Source organism: Trifolium pratense, linkage group LG4 (assembly GCF_020283565.1).
Source record: "Trifolium pratense cultivar HEN17-A07 linkage group LG4, ARS_RC_1.1, whole genome shotgun sequence".
NCBI lineage: Eukaryota > Viridiplantae > Streptophyta > Magnoliopsida > Fabales > Fabaceae > Trifolium > Trifolium pratense.
The window spans coordinates 26,943,588-26,968,598 of record NC_060062.1 but is presented as its reverse complement, the minus strand read 5'-3'; positions in this window follow the sequence as shown (position 1 = coordinate 26,968,598).

Sequence of the window (25,011 nt, the reverse complement as noted above, 5' to 3'; positions counted from 1 at the left end):
AACACCAACGGTTCACTAATCTTCACATCTCTTATGAAAATTACTTCACACACTAGACTTAGAACTCCAAATTGTTCAACCAATTCAACCTACTACCAAATGCGCGACTCACGTAAAACTTCTTACTCCAACATCCGGTACAACATTTGATCCACTTGGATGACAACTTACTTCAAAATCATCACCTCCTCAAGAATCTTAATCACTCCTTCCTCCTCATATTCGACTCCTTCCGATCAAATAGGTACTTCAACTTTAGTCCACAAAACACAGCTCCATACTTTTAGTGCAACACATGATCTCCAATCATTCCGAATACTCTTCATCTCACTTAACCAATCTCACTAACGCCTCACGGCGAAACACTTGGTCCGACAACTCCTCTTCTAATAGTTTCTCACAACTTGTTGCGCCCATTCATTCCACTTCGAACAACGTCGCCAATTCCTGAATATTCCGTTTCAAGAACATCTCTACTCATCTCATCTTCTCACGTTCGAAACATCTCGGAGGGATATAACCTTCTCCCCCACTTATCTCAAACCCACCTACACTCTTCCACTAGAACTTCCAGTGCTCACACCTAACGGTTCTATCGTCTCTAAACATATTCTTCCTAAGAAGAAACTAGTATCGACATCGTTTACACGCATGTCGCATACAAGGGACAAAACCTAACCCACGATACCATTCAAGCAACCTATACTTCCCTCACTTTTCAAAGTTAGGAAATCCAAAACAACACAAGAAAAATGAACATTGCATAGCAACAATTCATATTCACATTCAATCAACTCAGAACAAGACATCAACAAAATAAAATTTCTTGTCTGGCTCCCTCGCTTAGCAAAAGCTAGCGAGCTCCCGACGAGACAAGTCACAAACATTCACATGATTTAGCAAGACTTAGCGAGATTTAGCGAGGTTCATTCTTCGCCTAGCGAGCACATCCAAAAATCTGGGTGCTCTGCTACGGTTTTGAACTTACGCTCACTAAACTCTCGTTTTCTCGACTCACTAATCCACAAAATCCAAAACATCAAGCATATAACATCATTATAGACTTGAAAGCACAATTAGAATCATGCATCAACAATCACAACATAGAATTATGAGATCTTCATGTTTTTACTCATAAAACGCATAGCAATTCAAATGCCTAGTAATCATCTAGCACATGTTATAAACAAACATATAACAAACACACACTAGGATTCATTAACATCCTACTCTTCTCACTATTTTGAAAATTTAATTTTCACTCACCCAAAAGAAAATAACTCTATATTTTCACCAAAATCTTCAAGAAATAATATTAGTTTTTAAAATTATTTCAAATCATTACCACATGCAGTTTTATATCATGCCAGATCATCACATGCAGTTTTACATCATGCCGGATCATCACATGCAGTTTTACATCATGTCGGATCATCAACAATTAGCAATAAGCATCAATCCACCAAGTTTAAACTACAAAAAGGTTAAACTCTAAGCATATACAACTATTATAAAGATAGAAGTATAGCACTCACACTACTACTCAACAAAAGAATGGATAATCTAATCCAATTCACACCACTCATAGTTCCTAAATGAACAACATAAGTGATTTCACAAAACAAACACAACAAAATTGTTAGACCAACACGACTGACACACAATACTCACTTGGTCTGACTGCACAGACCTGCTCTGATCGACACATAACCCACACAGTCCGAAGACAACGGGGCTCTGATACCAATTGTAACACCCAAACCCATTATTTATATATTTCTACCTTTAGTAAAATCTTTTTCAAAATACGCAACGGAAAATAATGTTTGATATTATAAAAGTTGTGGTTCGAGTATTACATTCTTCAATCAAAATAATACTAATGTAGTTAATTAGTAAAAATACCTGTTTATACAAATGTTAAATCAACTAATGTATTTATTAGCTATACAAAACAACCTAGATAAGGAGACTCTATATACATATAAAACCCCTTTTCTCGTGTCACAATCAGAGCGGAGCTTCACCGACGACTCGACATCGAATACCACAAAATCCTGTAAAATCTGGACCCCCAACGGTCCAGCACATAACACATAAAAGAGAGTTAGATAACATACTCAAAATATAAGTGTAAGTAAATGGTACTTAAACACTTCTTCATAAAAACATGCATAATCATACATTATACATATACATCACCATCATTCATGCATATTCATATATCATGCATATACTTCATTTATCACATAATCAATCATCCACAATTATACACCAAACATATAGTTTCACGTCGTCTCGGACAATACCAAAACATCAACAAATACATTATTCAGATTATGGTCATGACGGACCCTGCGTTGTTCATTTTATAGTCATGACGGACTCTGCTCCTCACATACGGATTAACAATCAACATTTACCAAGTATGTGTCAAACATCATTTATTATAAAATGCACACATAATCCCTAATGCAATCTAATGCTTCACATTCATGTTATGTCCTCTAGACATCTCTAATGCATGTGGTACCATCGTCTTTATCAGAGTATCTCACCTCCGATATCCTTCTTTATCAAACAAATATAGTTCGATATCCTTCTTTATTGGACAAGCCAATATCCCTAAATATTCATGATGCATGCACTCAAAACTCATGAATATATTCATCAACAATTATGGCATATAGCCCATCAACAATAACGTGGAACACTATCCAACGTTCGTCTTTATTAAGATAATCAATACCTTAATATCCGTCTTTATCAAATAACATAATTCGATATACTTCTTTATTAGAATAACATACTCTAATATCCTTCTTTATTAAGTTGATTAACACCTTAATATACTTCTTTGACATTTAAACAAACATCATCAACACAATCAACAACAATTATATTCCACACATATAATCAACAACTATCATCACAATACAATTAATCATGGTTATAAACACCTAATTGCATGTTAGGATACCTTAAATCCATGTTACAAGTGCCTAATTGCACTTAAAACAACTATCAAAAAGTTGCTGTCACAGTGCTGTTCGCTAAGCGAAGGCTTAGCGAAGGCTTAGCGAAGCTGTTCGCTAAGCGAAGGCTTAGCGAAGGCTTAGCGAAGCTCACCAGAGGATCACCTGCTCATGGCGAGCATGCAGCGAGCTGTTCGCCACACGTTCGCTAAGCGAAGGCCTAGCGAACGCCTCCTGTCAGGACAGTTCAAAACCTGCGTTTTCCACACCAAATCACCCAAAAATCCCATTTTTCATGTTATAAACCCCAAATAAGTTTATATTCAAGCATAACAAGCATATCTAAACACAAAAGGATGGTTCATTTCACCGATCTACCATTTTTACTACGAAAAAGTAAAGATTTAACACTTTTACTCAAAACTCTCAAGAACACAAAGTTCTTGAGTTTAATCCTTTATAAATCTCGTTTTTAACCATTAGATTCGTTCATACATCATGATAAGAGCATGTTAAACATGTTATGAACCTTAGATTCGATTTCCATTAAGAAAATCCATCCAAACTAAAACGAAAATGGGGTGGAGGAAGTTCGGGTGAGGAGAAATCGACATTCTCCCCTTCCTCGAGTCACCCACGAATATGAAATCTACTCTCTTACCTTGGATCGACGAAAGCTCCACGATTGCTCCTCGAATCCCTCCTCCAAGCTCTTGCCATAGCTCCTTGAGCTCTCCCTTCTCTCTAAACTCTCACAAGAACAAGAAAAATGAAATGTTTCCTCTCTTCCCCTTGGCCATATGGCGCCCCTCACAAGTCCATAAGGCCCATTGGGCCTCAAGCCCAATTGGCTTGGCCCAACTCGCGTTAACTCTCACTAACGCGTGCGTTAACTAAAACTCTCGATAAATAACTTAAAGTTACTATCTTACTTAAAAACCACGTCACCAAATAATTAAACACTTAAATAGTGAATAATAAATTTGGGTCGTTACAATATACATGTTTGAATGTTCCCAAAATATAAATTAGAAGTTATGATCTCATAAGTATCAGTCATGTAATTACTTTAGACGTCTAAAGAATGGATCTTCTAGTCCATTTTTTGTATGATCATATTCTATTCGATATCGATTTCAATTGACATACGATACTTATCAAATATTTTCTAAGAATTTAGAAAATGAGATCTTAGCAAAACTATTTGAGAAAATAAACTCACAAACTTCTGGTTGTGAGTAAACATGCATGTGACCAATTTAGTTGATGCATCAATTCAAGTCACAAAATATCTAAATGGTCAAAAATCTCAAATTATCAATTTCTTTTGGGAATTAGTAACCGATAAAAATTATTAGAATGAAGGAACTTCAGGCCCTTCACTATATATTTATAGTTTTTTTTTTTCGCATCATAATAAATCCGGGTTGACCCAACCGGTATTGCCAACAATAAATTTAATATGATTTGTAAACTTCTGGTTTACAATAATTTGTACTTCAATTGCACTATTATATATAAAAGTGTAGTATAAACTTCTGGTTTATAACTTTTTCATTACACTTAATTTATCCAAAATATGTGTGGTAATATATAGAGATATTCAGCATCTCTTCATTTCTTGTTTCCATATTGATATTCATATATGAATGACAAGAAGATTATACTTATGCAATTAATTGGTCTGCAAATCAACATCTCCCTTATTATTGAGCTGAATTGTTACTATTGTCATTTATGTCCGTTTAAAAACGTTTCATTAGATTAGCGAGTGAGTGCCCTTACCAATCATTGATACATTTATATAAATGAGCTCCAAGCAAACTTCAGGTTGCCACTCGAATTCTTCCTTGCAAATGGAGCCAATAAAATTTGATGACTTTACAAGTCATCTCAAATAGCCACAAATCAACGGCAAACCAATATATAATAATAAAAAAATCTCTAATAATAAATAAATGTAAGGATAATTTAATACTCAATTGTCTTAATAATCCCTCAAAATAATAATTTCAATAACAGTTTCCAAGTGAGCATTCAAATAACAACAAGACAATATAAAATTTACAAAATATTTACAAATATTCACATAAATAACATTTGGTGTAATAATTATCGTAAAAAAACATTTGGTATAATAATTAACAAAATTGAGCCTAAAATAAATTTCCAAATAGAACACTTTAACAAAATAATTAACATTAGTGTTACAACTTTTAAAGTAAAAGAGAGTTTCTCATATAATATTTTAGGCTCAAATCGTAAGATTATATAGTTTAAAATTATATATGATTCTCAGTTCTCACATTCAATCAACACCAAATATTTTAAAAAAAATTCACAAAATAAATTCAAATCCCATAAACCAAGGATATGATATTAATATCAAACAAATATTCTTGAATTGAATATATAAAAAATATTCCGGGTATAAATTATAATTAAATTTATTTCCAAAAGAAAAAAGATATGCTTAAGGTATGAATTATAATTTTATTTCCAAAAGAAAAAAATATCAATTAAATTGATTTATTATGGAAGAAAAATATTTCCTTAATAAGACACAATTCATACCTTAAGCATTGTAGTAGCTGAATTAATTCATAATAACACAGAGTACAAAGTTATCGTATAAAATAAAATGAATAAAGTATTAAGTCATGCACACCTTTTTTTTTAGTAACATTGAAACTTAGTATATGAAAGTAACAGGAAACATCACAATTGTCAAAAATAATGTAAATAAATAATCCCGTAATTCATGATTTAAAAGGTCAAGTTGATTTCATCTTGCAAAAATCCCAAAAGTAATAGGTAGTATCACAATTACAAAAATTTGGCTAATAGAAATCACAAAAGAAATTAAACGATATGATATTTCAATTGATATTTGAAAAATTTGTCAAATCAACTAGTTTTATTTTCAAAACAAATCATTTAATTTCAAATGAATCAATCATATAATACTTCCTTAACCGATAATGTAATAAATTGAAAACAATAAAAGAAAGAAATAAAAGACATTCAATTGTTTTCAATGAGATTGATTGACCAAATTAACATATGAATGACATTTTTTTGTTTTTGACGGTACATATGAATGACATATGAATGTATTAGTAGTGTACTAAATTATTGAATTCTTCTGGAATTCACACGGAATAATCTTGAGTTCTTCATGAACTACCCTTTTGAATTCTTCAGGAATTCATAGAGAATAATATGAGTTCTTCATGAACTATGCTTTTGAATTCTTCATGAATTGACATAGAATAATGTTGAGTTCTTCAAGAACTATGCTTTTGAATTCTTCGGGAATTCATAAATTAAATTTGTAAGTTCTTCAGGAACAAAATTAATTTTTTCTAAGTTCTTCGGGAACTAAGATTATGAATTCTTCGGGAATTCATGTATTAAATGTCTAAGTTCTTCAGGAACTAAGAATAGGTTCTTTAGGAACCAAGATTATGAATTCTTCGGGAATTCATGTATTAACTTTCTAGGTTCTTCAGGAACCAAGATTATGAATTCTTAAATATGTTTATGTTCTTTTGGATGACCGAAGTGTCGATGTTTCACCATACATACAGGTGTCGGTCACGAAGCATAATGGTGCTTCACCAGACTATTGTTGGTCACGAAACTCAAATAATATCAAACATCCAAGATACATATTATAAATAAATAAATAATTGATCAACATTTTATGTAATATTAATGATCAAAGTGTTATGCTTCACCATACAAATGTCGGATATTACGAAGCGTAAACAACATTGAATCAATTAAATACATAAAGGAATGATGCTTATTTATTTATTTAATTTTAATTATTATTATTATTATTATTATTTAATCTTTATAAGTATACAAGGTTCAAACGATTCATAATCATATAATAATCAAAAATAAAAACTACTTGTGATTTCATAAAAATAGAATAAGAATTACGTATCTCAGTTGGTAAGCTCGTGCTGATAACGTGTTTTGAAATATAAGCAAGAGTAATAATATATAAGTATAGAGGAGAGAAGAAGAGAAGAGAGAAAGAATAGAGATTGTATTATTCTCATCAAGGTGTCTCTTTACATGACAATACAAGTCCTATTTATAGAACAATATAATGGGTCAGTGGAATGGGTCAATGCCTAATGGACATCCACCAAATTATTCATAACAGTTTTTTGATTTTGTCTCTTTGTTAAGAATTGTTATTAATTTGTACAACTTATTATAAGAATATTGGTATTGATGGCATTGAGTAATTGCTACAGAGTGCTAATCCACCAGAATACAAACAAGGGAGCAGCAGTGAGGCTACAATCAAAATAACCAAAGCACCGCTAAACCAGCAAAAAGCTAAAACAAAAACACACAACACCAAAACAACAAAAGACACAGTCCACTGAAAAAGACTATCGCAGTAAACATAACCAACGGGGTTCAGTTCTCCATTCATAAAAGAGGCATTGAGAAGTATTTGAAACATGTCTTGCAACAATAGGTTTTGGATACCCAAATATTTGGCCACCACTCTGTTTTATTGAAACAAAGTGAGATAAGGAGAAATTAGGGTTTAGTATCGATGAACTAGACTAGACCTTATCAAAAAATAAATCTGGAATCAAGCTCTGCAACAATCAATCATGTATTCATACAATCAATCATGTATTCATGTGAGTATGTTTAACCAGAAAAGGCTTCATATTGTATATTTTCCAACAAGTCAATCTCAATTGATATCAATGCTAACCCATTAAAATATAAATAACATCGGTAGTATAAAAGATAGTTATATTATAATCATTGGTAACAAAATACACTTTCAAGGTAATATTATTAAAAATTGATAGTATTTTTAATAAAAGTTACAACTTAATTCTAGAAACATAGTTTTATTTTAATAAATAAAATATAGATATTAACGTTAGCTTTGAACTACCATAGCTGGTGGTCTAGTCCTCTACTTTGTCTGGGCCTTGTATGACCTTTGTATATGTTTTGATTGTTTGTTTCATATTGTAAACTTTTGTAGTCTACTTCGGTACGTCTTGTGCTGGGGAGACTGGTTTAGTTAATATATATCTCATTTTGACTTGTTCAAAAAAAATAAAATATAGATATTATGATTAAAATTCGATCAATAATTGCCTCGATGATCATTAATTGAGTTTATGTTTAGTTGTATTCAACATCATTTTTTAAACATATTGATCTCTTAAATTGTTTTTGAAAAAACTGTCAAAAAGTTGGAAGAAAAAAAAAAGGTGAAGGGAGGAGTTGAACACAAGCCCCTTACCGCTAAAAAAAAAAAAAAAAAAGCAACCGCGGAGCCATTGATTGATACTTATTCAATCTAAACTATAAATAATATTATTAAATTATAATTGACAGATGCAAGAGTTGATACTTATTCAATCTAAACTATAAATAATATTATTAAGCAGAATGTTAACATGTGCACCAAGGACACATATTAAGGAAACAAAAATAGAAAGTATTAAATGTTGAAGCATTAAATTTTAACTTTTTAAGCATTAAATTTTTGTATCATTAAATATTAAATTTCTATATTAAGATACCTTAACATGTGCCTTATATGCACATGTTAACAACACCCTATTATTAAATTATAATTGACACATGCAAGAGTTGAACTCACTTCACAATACCGAAACCTCATGAACAACGCGCGGAACAATAGTCCAATGGACAATTTGTGAAATATGTTCGTCCGAAAAACTACTTATCCAATATTATCAATGATGAGCTTCAAAAAAATTTGAGCCCCCAATATTTTGGAGGCCTTGGGCTGGGGGCCTGGTTGCCATGGCCCAAAATCGAGCATATATATATATAATATAATAGCAAGGTAGATGTATCAATAAGCTCTGACGTAAGTGAAGAATTACACTTGAAGAACCATTGATGATATAGAAGACTGGAAGTGAAGTTGCAGAAGATATGAAAATAAATCGTCTTCGATTCGTTCTCAAACTTACCGTGATTTTCGTCGACAATCAACTCACTTCACCTTTGTATCAATTAAACTCGAAAATGGATCTTGTGTATTGCAACACAATGGGTGAAAGTAGAACGAGAATCACTAATTGTTGAGGTTTTTATGTTGGCTACATTTTGCAAAAACAAGTTATAGCCATAATGCTACACATGATGCTATAGCACCGCGTACAACATTGTTGATGCTCTGTTTTACGCAGAATTTTTATATCACATCTTTGGAAGATTTGTTTCAGATATAATTTTCGTGCTTATCTAACAAGCCAAGACGTGCCTTGTTCCACAAGTATCTGAAGGCGGTTTATGTGTTATTATTTGATACAAAAATATATCGTGATATATTTTCGAATTTAATCAAATATTGATTTGGAGTAAATCCTTATTAAAGAATTATTTTGAAGTAAATCTTGTGAGCTAGCCAATGAAGATTCCAACTGTTTATTTGAAGTCTTTCTCTCCAAGTTTCTGGAAGGCTGTTTATGTATTATTTAAAACAAAAATATAAAATGTTATATTTTTGCGTGAAACAAAAATTGGTTATATTTTTGAAATTAATTTAGGGTTGGCCGCAATTTCTCCAGCTATGTGGGTCTGAAAACCTAGCTTACACATCAAGACAATTCAAGGCTATAAATACATGAAGACTTAGACTTATTTGTGCACCGAAGCCATTGTTCATCAAAGATGTAGTCTTTAGGGTTTCGTGTCTTTGAGCCACTCTCTAGGAGAGTTGGTGTAAGTGAACCACTTGGGTTTTGAGATGGTCACTATGTCCTCACTTAGAAACCTATAGGTAATGAGTTGAGTATTGTACTTGGAGGAAGCTCGTAAGCAACTCCAAATTGTGAACTTAGTCAAGTATTGGCTAGGTATTAGTTTCTTAGGAGGGTGTCTCCATCTTTGATCGTTATAAAGTTGACAGCAATATAGTACGTGTTTTTAGAGGGAATTTGGGACGGGGTCTCATTATCTAGGAGGTTCCTAGATAGGATTGCACGGATAGTGTCTAGGCGAGAAGTCAAGTACCGGGTGTTGGTCGGGGGCTTTGAACTAGAGCTATTATAGTGAATTCATTCCTGGATTGGTATCCCCCAGATTAGGTGACGTTGCACCGAACTAGGTTAACAAACGATCTGTCTTATTTATCTTCCTGCACTTAATTTATTTTTAACTTGTCTATTGTGTTCTGTACTGGTACGAGATGCTGTAGCATCTTTCGCAGCATCTTTCCACCAGTCTGCCAGAATTTCACTAACCACCGTTGACAATTGTGTGATAAGGCTGGATCTCATCGTTGATGGATGATACATTGATACCGGATAGAAAAAACACAAGGTTGATAAGGCTGGATCTCATCGTTGACGTCGAATTAGTAGCAGAAAAATAATAGTGATTAAAATCATTAAAAAAAAACTCGTTTTATAAAAACAAATAAAGGGTTAAAATGAGGATTTTTTTTTCTACCCCAACATTTAACCGTTTACCCTTACAAACAAACTAATATTCTCATTTTACAGAATTACCCTTACTGTGACTACCATTTTTCAGAACACATTCTCTATGTTTTTCGGTAACAGGTGTAAACCGATACAATTGAAAAAAAAAAAGAGTTTGGAAAGAGTTAGCTACAGTTTAACTGTGGCAAAAACTAGAATTGGAAAGAAAAGGAAAAAAAAAGGCCGGTACTACGCTGCCTTGGCGTCGACCCCTGAATTCACAATTTTCAATTTCGTCATCCAATCACAATTTACAATTTTGTTTTCGTTCTTTTGAGATTCATTTTTGTTTTTATTGTTTGGGGAATGTCTTCGGATAGGTGATTTTTGTTGATTGAAAATTTGGAAAGATGTTGATGAGTAATCAAAAGAAGAACGTTAAGAGGCTGTTAATCAACATCAATGTTCTTGGAAGTGCTGGACCGATTCGCTGCTTTGTTGTTATCAATATTGCCTTGAATCTTACGCTCGTGAAGGGAGTCTTCCTATCCTTGGAACTAATATCACAAGTTTCGCTCTGTATTGTCCACATGTTGGATCTTGAGTAAACTATTAAATACTCCTGAAATTTTAAAATTCTTCAAATACCTCCCGAAATTTGTAAATAGGTAAATATCTTCTGAAATTTTAAAAAGTCAATCAAATTGCCCCCTAGCGTGGACTCTGACTGGTAGTGTCAGGGGACAATTTGATTGACTTTTTAAAATTTCAGGGATATTTGCCTATTTCCAAATTTCATGGGGTATTTGACGAATTTTAAAATTTCAGGTGGTATTTGACAGTTTCCTCGTTGGATCTGATACTAATTTCATTCTTTCTCTTCTAATTGAATTTGTTATTTTCAATTTTTATTGTTGAATTGCGTAGAAGCAAAAAATTGTTAATTTTGAGTTGGGATCTCTACTCCTTAATTTTGTTTGCAATTAGGCTTTGGTTTTGTACTTTTGGCAAAAAAAAGTTGTTTTGTATGTTAATTTTGTTTGCAATTTTGTCAGATACATATTCTTATTCACCGAAAATGTCTGCTTCACACTTTTATGAAGGTACACAATCCCGCTCCACTTTAACGAGGCAGAAGCGAAGTAACGCCGGACGCGGTTACATTCTGATCAGTACAATGAGTTATTGTAAAAGTCTAATAGACAATTTCCAAATCTTTGCATCTTGACTGTGGATTATTTTAATAATATATCTGATGGTAAAAAAATAGGTTTTTTAGGTGGAGGACCTAATGACCTTATCCACAGTCCACACAGATGATTCATACATATACAGTTACAATGATGTCCCTTTCTTCATCCTCTCTTAGTGGACAGTGACAAACAAAGAAGCTAGCTTGAGCTAGAACAAGGGGATTTGTTATTAATTAGGTAATCCACTAATCCCACAACCAACAAATTAATGTAATCAAAAATTGTAAATGTTTTATTGGTGACATTGGTATTACATTCAAAGGGTAAATGATTAATATATCCTATATCCATATTAAATAAATATGGCAAAACAAGTGACCATTATGATAAAATAACACATAGACGTGCAAAGAAAAGGTGTTTTATTTTGATTAACTTAATAGTATAATCAAAATAGTGTTTTGGTGCAATGTTTAGTGCCACCAAAAAGTTAGACCCAATAGGATAAAGATGAAAGGGAAGAACTTGATTGGGCTCGTTGAGTGTTCCCTTCACTCCAAACAAAAGGGCATGAGATATGCTTATTCTTAATTTGTTATTAATTTAATAAGGTTAGAGTGCTTTTTTATTGGGTACCTAGAGATCTTCGTCTCTGAGCATAAGATTTCTTTCAGGTGATCAAATCATGGGTTACACAAGCTTTTGTATTTTCTTAGTGGAAGTGGTAACCATACCCTGTCGCTTTACAGTATAGTATATGCTTTCTCTTTTTTATTAGTTTATTCATAATTCTAGTTAAGCTTCTTTGTTTTCACTGCAATCCTAGTTAAGCCTCATATAAACAAACATAATTAACTAAGAGATACATTATCCATGGCAGCAGAAGGAACATTTAGAGGAATTTTCCTACCTCTTATACTCTTTATTAAAGATGTGCCGGAAGATGCTATAACATGTTGCTCCTCATCAAAATCTGAGTCACTAGGGGAAATTTCTTTTTTTCTTTAGGTTTTTCTTCTTTGGCTCAGCAGGAGTTTCCTCATCAGGACTTTCCCTTGAGTTAAGGTTGTCCACATCAATAACGTTCAAGTCTACATCCTTGTCCTTCTCAATAGACCCTTGATCCTCAAGATGTTCAGAGACAGTTTTTATACTCTCATCAGATTGGGAGATCACAATAGCGTTATCATCAAAAACATTATCACGAATAATAACATTATCTGGAGATTCAGGTACAACTATGTTCTCCAAATTTTCATGTGCTGCAGATGTTGTAGCATCATGTGTAGCATCCTTCTCAAGAATAGTTTCCTTGAGAGGTTTCAAAGTTTACTTCTGTCCTCAGTGGGAGCGCCAATATCAATATTAACATTTGCAGAAGAATTCAAATAATATTTCTCTTGATTAGCGTGCACTAGATAATTGAGAGAGGGATACAAGACATACCTTCTTTCACTTCAACACAAACATACATCTTTGAAAGAAAGTAAAAACTTCGTAACCACTACTTCAAAAGAAATCTTCAAATGAATATAGCGCACAAGCACAATCAAAATATTTCACCAAAAAAACAACAGAGGCATGCAGTAGTGGAACTAAACACATCTAGCCTCATAGAGCTTACCAAAACTAAGAGAAATAAACTCTCAAAGTGGATTCAAGATAGGGGAAATAAACTCCTTCAGTCAGCATAAACAATTTCAGAAAAACATCCGAGGAAAAATAAATTCCCACTTCACACAAACATACATACCAGATTGATCACTCAACATCTGGCTGGACATTAATCAAGGAGATAAGCATATACCAAGCATAATCAGTTTTACTACTACTCCCCCTGAACACAGACATGCAAATCATCAGAGCAGAAAAACAAATTCTACTCCCCACAGTACATGCATAAAACTTAGTAGATCAACACATGGCAGAGAAACACCACAACTACAACCACTGCATACATCAGATGCTAGAGCATCTGTCACCACATTATGCACAGAAATCACATAGCACATCAACAGAGAGAAATAAACTCTCACAGAAGAACCACACATGGAGAGATAAAATACCACATCCTGAGAAAAATAAATTCTAACATAAAACAGATCACGATGTCTAGATTCATAGTATAACACATCCACAAACACCAAACACATAAACTAGCAAACTAGTAATCATAACATAAGTTGCAAGATCATCAACCGGCTAGCTATATTCTGCTACTCCCCCTCAATAGCAGATCAGAGAACAATTACTCCCCCTGAGTACATCAAGTTCATGCATATCACAATGAGCATAAGATATCAGAACCAGATTTCTTACTCCCCTTGAAACATGCACATATAAGAACACAAGTATACAAGCAACACCTTCTTCTTCTTCCTGATAGCCTTCTTCCTTGTCCATAGTGCCAGAAAGTATCTTCCCTGGAGATCATCCAGATACAGAACAAGATGCCTGCTCTCATACCAATTGAAATTCTGGCAGGCTGGTGGAAAGATGCTACAACATTTCGTACCATTACAGAACACAATAGACAAGTTAAAAATAAATTAAGTGCAGGAAGATAAATAAGACAGATAGTTTGTTAACCCAGTTCAGTGCAACGTCACCTACTCTAGGGGATACCAATCCAGGAATGAATCCACTATAATAGCTCTAGTTCAAAGCCCTCGACCAACACCTGGTACTTGACTTCTCGTCTAGACACTACCCGTGAAATCCTACCTAGGAACCTCCTAGATAATGAGACCCCGTCCCAAATTCCCTCTAACAACACGTACTGTGCTGCTGTCAACTTTATAACGATCAAATATGGAGACACCCTCTTAAGAAACTAATATCTAGCCAACACTTGACTAAGTTCACAATTTGGAGTTGCTTACAAGCTTCCTCCAAGTACAATACTCAACTCATTACCTACAGGTTTCTGAGTGAGGACATAGTGACCATCTCACAATCCGAGTGGTTCACTTACACCAACTCTCCTAGAGAGTGGCTCAAAGACACGAAACTCTAAAGACTACATCTTTGAGAACAATGACTTCAGTGCAAAAATAGGTCTGAGTCTTCAAGTATTTATAACCTGAATTTGTCTTGATACGCAAGCTAGGTTTCCAGACTCACACTTGTAAGAATTACGGCCAGCCCTAGTTTTAAAAATAAAACCAATAATTGATTTCACGCAAAAAATATATTATGTTATATTCTTGTTATACATAAAGCATGCAAACCGCCTTCTAGAAGCTTGAGGAGCAAGGCTTCAAATAAACAGCTGGAATCTTCATTGGCCAGCAAATAATTCTTCAATAAAGATTTACTCCAAAACAATATTTGATTAAATTCAAAAATATATCACGATATATTTTTGTATCAAATAATAACACATAAACACCTTCCAGAACCTTCAGAGACTTGGACAACAAAGCGCGGTTTGCTTGGCACATAAGCTTGATGCATAAAAACGAATTAAATCTTCCTGTGATCTGATATAAAAATTCTGCGCAAAACAGAGCATATATAATGTTGTACTCGATGCTCTACAGCATGTTGTTCAGCATTTGGCTATAACTTGTTTTTGCAAAATGTAGCCAACATAAAAACTCCAACAAGTATAATTAAATAATAATTTATATGCTTATCAAAAAACAAATTATATAATATATATTTACAGCAAATTTTTATATAATTGCAATGAAAAATATTTTTGTAATATAACTCTTGATTATACTTTTCTATACAAAGTTAACTAATTTTTTTAGTTTGAGGGAAATGGTTATAAAACAACTTATTTGTAATTTTAAAAGGTAATAATTTTTTTACTAAAAATAATGTGATCACATGGAAGACTTTATAGCTCAAAGAGTGAATTTATATATACCTTCCGTTCTAAGAACATATATGTCTTTTTACCATTAGACTAGACGATAAAAGTTATCATCATAAAATGTATGAATGATATATTTGAAAGTTGTTCGAATTTTTTAATTTGAGTGATTTCATTTCTTTTTTTAAAAAACAAATAATTTCATAACTAAAATTAGAATAAAATTTTGATAATACCTATTTATAATTGACTTTTTTTTCTAGGATAAATGATCATTTACCCCCCTGCAAAATAAGCAAATTTTCGTTTACCCCCCTATGCAGATTTTTTTTCTGTTTACCCCCCCCCCCCCTGCAAAAAATAGATTCATTCATTTTGCCCCCTGTGTGTACAGCAGGACATGTGATTGTGGAAATTTGCTGACGTGGCTTGTACACGTGGAAAAAAACATTTATATTTATTTTTAACTTCCACGTCAGATAATATTTTTTTCAAAAAAAAAATTTTAATTTTTTTTCCTACAAAATTAATAAAACGAATTTTTTTCCAAAATAAAAAGAAAATCCTACAAATAAATTTTTTTTCCCTACAAAATTTTAAAAAATTCCTACAAATAGTTTTTTTCGTACAAAATTATTATTTTTTTCCTAAAATAAAAAAACGAATTTTCATATTTTTCTCCCAAATAAAGTTTATTTTCAAAATAAAGATATTAAAAAATTATTTTCAAATCTTTTTGATTTAAAAAAAACAGAATCTTCGCCGGTTTGCTTCCACCGTCGTGATCAAATTCGTCGTCTTCTTCTTCAATCACCGGAATCGTCTTCTACTTCGTTATTGTCTTCTGCTTCCTTCTATTTTTCTAGTTCTAGGACAAATGATTTTGGTATAAGAGGTAAATACGAATAAAACTTCTTTTTCTATTTTTTTTAATTCAAAGAGATTAACAAAAAAATAATGTTTTGTTTTTAAAAAATAAAGATCATGTTTTTTTAATTCAAAAAGATTTGAAAATAAATCTTTAAAATTTTTATTTTGAAAATAAACTTTATTTTGGAGTAAATATTTATTTTGGGAGCAAAATAAGAAAATTCATTTTTTTTTTGTTGGAAATTTTTTTAAATTCTTTGTAGGAAAAAAATTACTCCCTCCGGTCCTTTCTATAAGGAACACTTAGGGCAAAAAATTTGGTCCTTTTTATAAGAAACTTTGACCAATTTTCAAATGTTTTAAATGTTTAATTTCACTTATGTCCTTATTTATTATGAGAGAGAATTTAAAAATAAGTAAGTTAGTTGAATAAAGAGTAATTAAATAAGGGTATGTTGAGGCAAAATCCATTTTAGTGTTTTAATGACAACAAACCTTATGGAATAAATGTTAAGTTTTATGAATGGTGATCTACTGATGTTTGCACTTGAGTTTTTGTTGAAAGATAGATATTATCAAAAGGACGAGCTAGAGGCTACTCACGTCAACAAGTGCATTTATATACTCAAACAATGAAAGAATTGGAGTATCATCAGATAATTACAACAGTAGTATCACAAGCTTCAAGAAGATTTTTAAAGACTGTTGTTTTGAATCATAAAAAGATTCATCGAAGGATCAAGCAAGAAAGTGAGTTTCATGGATAATTGTCTTCCTCATCACTCAAGGATCACAACAAATATTGAATAATCAAGGAAGAATTTGAGGATCATAGTTGAAGAATCAGGATGGAAAAACTTGCATCACAAGCTACTCAAGAATATATTGATTTTATGTGACAAGGGTTACAATGAGTTTTTGAGTTATATGCTTTGAGGATTTACTACTACAATTAATATTAATGGGAATAATGCATTCATTGAGGATCTTCAAAATCTACTCAAAGTATCATTTTACTAAAGCTTCTCAAGATGACAACGTTTGAGAATGATGGTCCATGAGTTTTTCAAAGGAGCTTATGCACAAGGAATAAAAGTTTTAATCATTCTCAATGATGAGTACTCTCATGCCTCCACTAAAGAACCTTAAAGATCATCAATGAGCAAGCAACCATGTGTGCAAAACATCAAAGAGGAATTGTGGGAAGTTTTGCAGCAGCAAGATTTCAAGTTAATTGATCAAGATCACGTGTCTCACTCCTTGAAGAAAATCTTGAATGCTGGTTCAAGAATGCTCTGAGAACATTCTACAGTTTATGCTTCATTCTCTCCAAGAACGAGCTTCATAGCAAAAGTACTTATTTCTTTAAGTCAACTATGTTCAAGACAAAGAAACACTTTTATCTTGGTTTTAAATCACAAGATCACAACAGTTTATGATCAATTAAGGCAAGGAATATTTGGGAGAAAAGTGACTTTCCCCTTTGGCCATAGTTAATGATCAAACATGTGCAACATGATAAATTCTCAAGGCAACATCTCATCAGGTGTATCAAGAGTGTTTAGATAATGTTTACATAGACCAATGAGAATGGGACAACACATCTTCAACTATTAGTTGTCATGTACTTTCAAAAGGATATTATATGAACATTCTCCCATGTGTTTTATTTTGTTCAAGAAGAATGTACATGGAAAGTACATCATGAACAGTTCCAAGAAGGACAATACAGCTGCTTCCTCTACATATTACAGCTGGTTTCTGTCATGCATCAAATCTACTTCAAAAGAACAAAGTCATATATTACCCAGTCTGGAGAACACTCTGAGAACGATGCTGAGAATGACTGTCCTTTACATTTGAAGATGCAAACTCATCAACAGCTGGCCAAAACGTGTTTAAATGATTTGTAACGGCTATACTTGGTGGAAAAGCAATGGACAACTATCTACAACTCACTGCAAGCTGTCATTATGGCTCTTTTGTTTGAAAATATGAAGAACAGCAGAGAGAACGTTCTGAGAAAGAACAGTCTAAGCTTATCCACTCAACAATTCAGCATGAGCTGTCCATTTTAAAGCTACTAGCCGTTGGAAAACTTCCTTTGGGACCAAGGAACTGAAGACTCAAGGTTCAACTATAAAAGGAAGGCTTTGACAACATTGAAGAGCAAGAGTTGAAGCTACAAATCATCAATCACTTGTTTTTGTCTACAAGTCATGAAACTCTTCTTTTATCACTCACACTCAAGATCTACATTCTCATCATACTTCTGAGTTTAGAGTGTTTTTATTTGCTTCTCAAACTAACCTTTGAGTTTCTAAAAGCAAATAACTCAAGAGACCATTTTTCAACATAACCCATTTTTAAGTGGTTACATCTTTGTCTCTTTATTTAAATCTCTCTCACTCCAAACATTGTAATCTCAATACTAGGATCAGTATATCATTTGAGTGAACTGAGAGTTTTTTCCATTGTAACAAGCTTCTCAATTGTTTGAGTTTTTGTAAAAGCTTGAAGATCCAAACCATCATCATTTGTAAAAGATTGGCTCAAGTCAATACGTAACTATTGATTGAGTGACACCTTATAAAGTCTGGAGGACTTAGGTAGATCAAGCGAGTGAAGCTTGGAAGATTATGATCTTGGACTAGATCAAGGAAGAAGTGTAATTTGAGATCGGTAGTATCTCATAGTGGATAATCTCACAGGAGCGTGAGGACTGGAGTAGCCCATACTATTAGGGGGTGAACCAGGATAATTGTTTGTGTGTTGTTTCTCTTCCTTATTCTCTTTTATTTACTGTAAACACACATCACACAAAGCACTTCATTATATTTAAATTGAATTGTCACGCAGTAGAGAACGTTCCCAGAACAATCTATTTTATAGTAAAGAACGTTCTCAGACCAAGCTGTTCTATAATTCACTAACATTTATCCAAGTATACACTTGAGATCAATTTTGTAGAATGCAGGATTAATTTTTAAAAAGGGTCACAATTCAAACCCCCCATTTCTTGTGACTATTTCTTCCACTTCAATTGGCATCAGAGCTCTGCCTCTAAGGTTTGAGCACTTAACAGTGTAAGAGGAAAAGATTCGGGAAGGAAGTGATGTCGAAACCTGCAAATCAAAGTACGAGCCATAAATGCAAAAAGAAGGGACATTCCAAAACTAAATGTCCTAAGAACAAGAAAGTGCAAAGAAAGCTTGCTTCAAAGATGAAATCTACGATGACAACTATTGATGACTTTGATGGCTCAAAAATAGAAGAAAAAGCCAACTCATGTTCAATGGTAGATAAAGAGGTAACAACTTTTGAATCTTGTCTTGCTTGTAAAGTAATGGAAGTTGGATTTGATAATCTTCTAAATAGCTCAAACATTATATCTCAAAAGTATACAATTATGGAAAATCGACTATTTGAGATTGAGAAAGAAAATGAGAAATTGCAAATCTTAAATGATAAATATTTTAAAATGATTCAAGAATTGCAATACTCTCATTTGGAAATGTTTGAACAAACAAAGATTCTCAACGAGGAAGAAATCAATAATCATCTTCCAGAATGCTCTATGAATCATGAAGAGAATGATGTTTTGAAAGGAAATGTTTTAGAATTGAAAAACGACATTACAAGTTCTCCAAAATCTAGAGAAACTTTTCAAAACATAAAGGAATCACAAGTAGTAATTTTTGACAAAACTTATTTAGGTTGTGGAAATTTTCAAAAACAAAAGTCTTATGAGAATTTTTTTTGTTCCTCATAAAGATAAAAAATTACAGAGATACAAATGCTCATATTGTTACAAATATGGACATATTGAATCCTTTTGTTTTAAGAAAAGATTCAAAAGAAAAGAACATTCTCATCAGAAACAAGAACATTCTCAGAAGGTTCTCAAAATGCATTCTTATTCCAAAACTTCCTATAAGAGATCAACTTATCATCATAAGAAGAAATCTTATAAGAGGAATGACACTAACCTTCAAGGACCCAGATCACTATGGGTACCAAAATCATTACTAACTTGTGTTGCAGGAACATCTTTAAGCAGTCAAGAAAAAGCCTCAAGACTTGGAAAATTGATACTCAAGGAATATGACTTGAGAAAGACAATATTTCCTCATATTTAAAAAGGGATGAATGTGATCTGCAACCTTTGGAATCATTAACAAAAATCAAACCAAAGGTATTTGTATCATTAGTAAAATGATTTTGCATAAATTAAGGATGATTGATATGTTAAAGGTTTAACACATAACTTCTCTAATTTGGTAACATTGGAACTGAAGTTATTTCATACTCATCCTCATGATCATGATTTTTCATTTAAAATCTTTATGTTAATACATAGATGAATTTTAGACCATATCATATTTTAAATGTTTTTGGCATAAAAGAGTTTTATCAAATATGACAACTATTGCAAATTTATCCAAATTTGGTCTGATAAGATATTTTTCAAAATTGGTTGTGAAAATGATATAATTTGTAAACTTATATTTATTGTATCAAGAGTTGTCTTATTTTCAAAAATACAATTTCAACCAATAAAAAACTCTTGAACCACTTCATATTGGTTTATTTGTTCTTGTCAAAACTAATAGTCTTATGACTTCTTTATTCTTGATGATTTATTCAATGATCCTCTTGGACATTATTTTTAAAGCATAAGAGTGGTGTCTTTTTACCCTTTTTAAGTTCTTTGAAAAAGGGTTCATTTGTTAGAAGCTCAAAAATCATTTTCTATAAGTAGTGATCATGTGGAGATTATGAAAAACTTTCTTTCACAACTTTCTTTAAAGTAAATGGTATTTCAGTTGATTTTTCTTGATTTAGAATTTCAACAAAAATAGATTTGTTTTAATGGCTGGAATATTTTTAAATGTTGAAAAATACTCTTGAAAGAAACCATAGATATTACATGTTATGTTTTTGAATCATGTTTGTATATTGAGTAAAAACTTCATGCCATTTTGAAAGTATAAAAATTCAATCATATCATGATTTTATATTTTTGATGTTATTACTATTTTTGGCATAGTAAAGAAAATAATTTTTGGGATACTCTCTTTATGCATTTTACTTTTGATGAGTTTGATATGAAGAGAAGAGATAATAGTGGTGTTGATGTTAATGAACAACAACGAAAAAAAAAAAAATCATGGATCAAATAGATTGAAATTATTCGAACATCATCTTTACAAATACATCCAAAGAGTTGAGAGTAAACTTTCCATCATCCTCAAGATGGAACCTTTAAAAGCTCCATTGATATAACGATAACATTCTCCATTAGAATGAACAATGGTATTGGTACACCACTTTGAAATTGCGAAGAAATGATTTAATCGTAGAGATGTTCAATTTGCAATTGGTGTTAAGATGAATGACTCTCCTTCATCAACTCTCAAGAAGGAATACAAGCTACTTCACAACATATGTCAACATTGTGTATTTCCTAAAAAAAGAGAGCAAAGAAAAGGTTTTGGATAATGACATGTTTGTCATGTATCACCTTACTAAGTGATTAAAGTTGAACCTCTCATACATCATCTTGCAACATACGACCAATGCAGCAGAGTCTGCAACAAGGAAACTTACTCTTCATTATGGGATGATCCTCACCAAGATTATTGATATCTACAAGATTGACTTCAAGAAGAAGAAAACAGTCAACTTTTACACTACCTTTGATTTCAAATGTTCATCAAATGAAAAATGAGTTTGTTAATTTTGAGGACTCTACTACTGAGGTTGAGAACAAAAAAGGAGATAGGAATTTGGAAAAGAAAATAACTTGGACGAGTTACTTAAATTCTCCGTTTCATCCAGCAGATCAATCTAAGAATGTTCTCCCTGCAAAGGCAACAAGTGTCAAAGGCAAATAAGTTCTACTTAAAGATAACCAATCTCACTCCTACTTTTGTTATCTTGACACCTCATTGAATTTTAGTTCAAGAATTGACATTGGTCTTGGATTAACCTCTTCTCAAATTGCTTCAATGATATTTGAAGGTTTTACTCTCACAACCAAATCGGTTAATCAATCACTCTTTTCACCATCGATGAATTCTACCCAAGGATCTCTAGAATCCTTTTTCAGTTCTGAATTCTCAAGTAATTTGTTAAAATCACCATTGATGGAATGACAACTAAATTTTCTTTCGAAGAAAATGAAAGATGAATAAGCATGTGGATCTCATTCTTGAAGGATCATAAAGTTCTAAGAACGATCTCAAGGAAAATCAAATGATGAAATCCAAATGTTTTTGATTACAACATTGAGTTATGAGTAATTTGTTCTAAACATGATTTCCTCTTCATCCCTATTACCTAAAGTTACTCTACCAGGATGATTTTTCTTAGAGAATTTCTAAGAGGGTGAATTTACTCAACATTGGAGAATGCATCAAAGGATAAATCTTTTCTCCTCAATGTAGATGATTTTTCTTAGAGAATATCTAAGAGGGTGAATTTACTCAACATTGGAGAATGCGTCAAAGGATAAATCTTTTCTCCTCCATCATCAATCAAGTGTCCTCTATTTATAATGATGAACATATGGTGGAATTATGAAACAATTCAAGATGCTCTCATCATTAAAATCTCATGAGAAGGAAGTCATTAAAAGAGGTACACAAAATTTTAAATTTAATCACATTTGCATTATAATAAGTTTGAATATCTTTATGCAATGTTATTATGTGATTGATTGGATGATATTGAAATCTAGAATGCTTTCTGAAATTCAAGTGTATCACTCTAAAGCTTAAATTGTACATCAATTTTTTTTTCATGACTTGCATATATTTGTGCTTTCAAATAGCTTTAATGCAATAAGGTTTGCACTCTTTGTTCATATACTTTTCATGATTTTTGCACACACATTATCTCTTTCAGAATATCATGTTAAGTGTGAAATGCATGAACTTAATTTTTTTTTTTTTTTTTTGCAATATCATCGTTTTACACCCTTGTAAGCATTTATTTTTCAAATATGCTACTCATATTGCTATTAAAATATTGTTAAGGGTTGTTTAATTTGATCAAGTCATATTGTTTCTATTTTCACAATGATCAAGTTTTAATTTAACATGCCAAAAATCGATTGAATTAACATTTGTCTTAATTCAATTTTTTATGGTCTTATGGCATATGTTTTAAAAAGTATATTGATTATAGTGCTAATCAATTTTTTATGTGCAAGCTATGTTATGTGCTTAATGAAAAATTATCCTTGATGATTAATGAATAATTTTTGGAGTTAGTCTCTTAATTATTCTTCATGATAGACCAAAACATTTAGAACAAAAATGACAAAAACTCATGATTTTGATAATCAATTATATGTCATATTTTGGTCTTCCATAAGCTTGACTTATAGCACTTTTTTATGAAAAACATTTTTTCTATAAGTCTTTTATATGTGCACCTTTCTCAATATAAAACTTTGGATGAATCCAACTTTGTTGCACATCTTGATTAGCCTATAGTTTGCTTAATTGATGATTAAGTAGAACTTTTTGAACATGGCTTCTCAAAAAAGTTGAGATTTTGTTATGACTTATGTAAAAGATCCTCCTTCAAAGGTTTTAAATTAATATCCATTTTTTGTTGGATTTATTATTTGAAGGATTTTAACAAGAGAACATATGATTGGTCTTCATGAGAATAATTTGTGTGTCCACTCTCCATAAAATTAGAATTTGGTCTAAGAATAATAGTTCTTGCACATTGTATTCTTGAACTCATATTTGACTTTTTATTAACATAAAAGTGTTGTTTCTACACTTGCGTGTTATGTTGTCAAAATAGAATTGTGATCAAAATTTTTTTTACAATGAAGTATTCTTTGAATATTTTGCTTTGAAACATAATCATCTTCTTTATGAGAATATTCAAAAAAGAGAGAATTTGTTTTTGACAAGATATCAATTAACTCTGATTTCGCAGCTTCCTCATATGCGCAATTTTCTCTCTAGTTTTAAAAATCATTGGAAGATTTTCAAAAGATATTTTAGTCTTGTCTATCATTTCCTTATTTTAAGAATGATCATGTTTTAAAAGAATGTCCATCTCATAAGACTTAGGGGGAGTTCTCTAAATTTGATAATGTTTGACTTGCATTGTCATTGAGGTCAAAATCACCTTTTCTAAAAATTGAGTGTTTAACATCATTTTTTAAAATCAAATGATTACAAATGTTTTAGTGTGATTTAATCATTATTCATGTTATGATTGCTATATTGAATGGAATGATTATTGATCGTCATACATGATTTGTGCTTTAATGTTTGATATATGAATGAACTTCTTAATTGCATGATTTGTATATGCAATACATTTCTTCTCTTGATTCCTATCATTGCACTTCATATTTCATATTTTCTCAATACTTTTTGATAGATGACAAAAGGGGGAGAGATATATATGATGGGAGAGAAATGTTAGATCGAACTAATTAATGAAGAATGTTATGAATTAACATGTTAGATCGAACTAATTAATGAAGAATGTTATGAATTAACCTCTTGCATGTATTTAGGGGGAGTTTAATTAGAATGATATAAATTAAACTCTTGCATGTGTTTAGGGGGAGCTTAATTGTATATCTATGAACATTCTTGCATTTATTATTATTTCCATCCATAAAACATAAAATTTATTCAAAAGGTTTGTCATCA